Here is a 3,645-nt window from a genome sequence, read left to right on the forward strand (position 1 = left end):
GGCATTTCCAGCAATGAATAAATCCCCTGAATCAATAAAAAAAGACACGGGAGTTCTGAGTTAATTTGTTGGGAGGTTTATGCAGAGCTTTGTTATCCAGTTGGTTAATATTTAATGGTATGAAAGCAGGCAGGAGCCTAGATTTGCTCTTAAAGTTAAGAAGCTTAAAAAATAATTCTATAAAATCGCCAAGGGTTTAATGGACAACTCGGGTAATTTTAAACTGTGGTTTCGAACTGGATTGGAGTTATACTGCAGGAATCACAAGGACTTTAATCGAGTACTCATAGAATCCCTACAGTTCAGAAGGAGGCCATTCAGTCCATCGAGTCTGCATAACTCTCCAATAGTGCATTCCATCCAGGCACTATCCCCATAACCTCCGTATTTACCCCACTAATCCCCCTAACCTACACAACTTGGGACACTAATTTAACATGATCAATCCACCTAACCTAACCTAACCTCTGTAGTGTGGGAGGAAACCGGAGCACCCGCAGGAAACCCATGCAGACATGGGGAGAAGGTGCAGACTCCACACAGACAGTGACCCAAGCCGGGAATCGAACCCAAGCCTCTGACGCTGTGAGGCAGCAGTGCTAACCACTGTGCCGCCCCCAGAAGAACACCTCACTTGCCAGCACAAGTTTTACACAACTCCCAACCTCACCAAATTGCACCCAGTCTTTCACATAACAGGAGGGGATCCTAACCACTACACTAACGCGGAACTCTGTTAAAAATTACCAACTAGAGCACTTCCACCACATTCCCAGGCTGCACATTGCAGACGTTGGCCACTTACTGCGTTAAATCCCACCAGCTGACATGGTGGGATTTGAACCCATAGCCCCAAAGAATCACCACAGGCCTGTGTGGAATATTAGTCAACTACACCGCAACCACCCACTCAGTCCAAGTGAAGAATGTGGGCATCGATCCCACTACCTCACACATGTAAAGCCAGCCCTTTGCCACTTGAGCTAATTCTCTCAACTGTGCTACAGCATCACTTCTCCTACTGTCCTGGCTAACAAATGTTCTGCAATCATTAGCACAAAAAGCACATTGACAGGTCACTTTCATATCTATTTCTGGATGTTTCTGTCGCTTCATGGCTGATTTGATTCCCGACATAACATTCACTGCGCTTCAAAAATGATTAATTATATGAAACAATTTTAAGGTACTATCTTATTGTCTTATCAGCAAACTAAGGACTGAAAACGTTCCTGGCAACATTAGCAGGATACCTCTTATTAAGAAGAGAGTCACGTGAATCAGCAACAATGAACAGAACAGTACATTGTCCATTACCAACAAGCTTAACTGAATATTATGCTGCATTTCAAAGCCATTCAATCAAAGGTCAAAATAATTCTTGCTGTTGTTTCACTTGTCAGGCAGCTTCTAGGCACCTAGGAGATGCATGGGATTTTATTTATTTATTTTTATTAGTCTCACAAGGAGCCTTACATTAACACCACAATGAAGCTACTGTGAAAATCCCCTAGGCACCACATTCTGGCACCTGTTCAGGTACACTGGGGGAGAATTTAGCATGGCCAATCCATGTCTTTCAGACTGTGGGAGGAAACAGGAGCACCCGGAGGAAACCCACGCATTCACGGGGAGAATATGCAGACTCCACACAGACAGTGACGCAAGCCGGCAATCAAACCTGGGTCCCTGACGCTGTGAAGCAGCAGTGCTAATCACTGCGCCGCCTAAAAGTAGACCTTGGTCACTTACTGTGTTAAGTCCCACCAGCTGACATGATGGATGTCAACTTGGATCTTGCTGTACTCTCTTGTGGGGACCATACATTGGATGATGGATTCTCATCAGTTGCAAATCTGGGGAAGACTAAAAACTCTTGCAGAATTTGAACTTTTAGCTTTAAAATGATGTTGATGGAATAGTAAGAGTCCTGAATAGATTGACATCGGTGACTTGCGGATTTCGAACTTTATAGCTTGTGGATTGAAATGTTCTAATTGGAGAATTAAGTGTTGGGGGATATAATACAAGTTTTCTTAATAGTAAAGAGTACTGATCATGTAAACGCAAGTTAATTATTTTACCTTTACTGTGGATTCAAAACTAGAGGGATATATACATTTACCAAGCTTCAATTATTTAAATTATCTGTTACAGCATGATGTAATTGTAGAATATATTCTCAGCAAGAGAGCTGAAAATTTTTTTTTTTACAGATTAAAAAAAAATACTTTTCTAATTCAATCAAATCAAGTCCAATTCAGAGTCTCAACAAGTTGAGACATTTCCGATCCAGGCTGGCAAGACAGGGCAAGCAACCATTTACCCTGTCCTGGGCCTGATCTACATGAGCCAAGCTGATTGGAGGAGGGAAAGCAATTCCTCCTCCAAGATTTGATCCCATTTGCATCTTAGCCAAAAGGCCGAAATACCGCTTTTAAAAATTGCTTCATATGAAACACATGAAGCTTAAATGCAACCCAATGACCTCAACCAAGTGCAGCATCTGCATAACTACACTTGATCTTAGCCAAAAGGCCGAGAAGCGAGGGCCTAGGTCTGTACAGTATGGTCTGTAACTATCTGCGTGGCAAAAATGAGTGCCCCAAGTAGGAGACCTGATGCCTCCTTAAATTAGGCCTTAGACCTAATTTCCTTCACGTAATTGAGCTGCTGACACCCAGCTTTCCACCCAGTCAGTTCAACACTTTCTGAATATCACGCTGGAGGACAATGGATTGGCCGGTGGAGGGAGGGGTCCCAGCATCGATTCCTGTGGCACCACATGAGTAGCTGCCTGCCAATTTGAAAAGCATCCATTAATTGCTACACTTTGTCTCCTCTTTGCCAACCAGTTTTGTATCCATCTCAATATACTTCCCCCAATCCCATGCGCTTTAATCTTGCATGATTATCTCTTATGCGGGACTTTGTCAAACACTTTTCAAATCATATACTTGGCAAAATGTCAAGTGACTCGAGTGGAAGGCATAAGGTTCATACACAAAATACCTATAAACAATTACGTATCAATAGAAGTAAGTAAATATAAATAGACATAACTCTGAATTATCACATAGCCTGATGTTATTTTTTAGTACAACTTTGTCGGTAAAGGCATCTTTAAAACGAACTTTAACTTAAGATGTGTAGAATGGAGACCATTTTCTCAGCCATTAGTTCTAGCACATTGGGAATAGTTTATCATCACAGCCACATGAGAAACAATAGTGGTCACAGCCATAAAATCTGATTCCAGAACTAAAGGCATTAGCCACAAACCTGGAGGGTTTCCTGTAGGTGTTAGGAACATCTATCAGGTGGGATTCTCCCAACTGATGGATGCTAATTTATGTATAGCAGGAAGGGGGCTTGAATGGGGTGTCAGGTCAGATAAACCTCATGCCACTGTGTTGTGGGGGGGAGGATGTCTCTCAATGCCGAGGGGTTGGTGGGGCTTCCTCACCCTTGTGGTCCAGCACACAAGGTTCTCATCTGTGAGGCCTGTATGAAAGCCCAGCCAGTGCAGATCCCATTGGGGAGGCAGGTGAATAATGGGAGCTATTTGAATTGGGCTTCGAGCCCGCTAATTATATCTCAGGTTGATAATTTGATTATGTATTAGGTTCCTGCCCACGATAGGTA

The 3,645-nt window shown here is 42.9% G+C and overlaps 1 pseudogene; it reads right to left on the reverse strand.

Moving 5' to 3' along the window:
* Positions 1–2,348: 2,348 nt before the first annotated feature.
* Positions 2,349–2,550, reverse strand: LOC144502001 (U2 spliceosomal RNA; annotated as a pseudogene).
* Between the last annotated feature and the right edge of the window lie 1,095 nt (positions 2,551–3,645).

The sequence above is a fragment of the Mustelus asterias genome, chromosome 1, assembly GCF_964213995.1.
Source record: "Mustelus asterias chromosome 1, sMusAst1.hap1.1, whole genome shotgun sequence".
Lineage (NCBI taxonomy): Eukaryota > Metazoa > Chordata > Chondrichthyes > Carcharhiniformes > Triakidae > Mustelus > Mustelus asterias.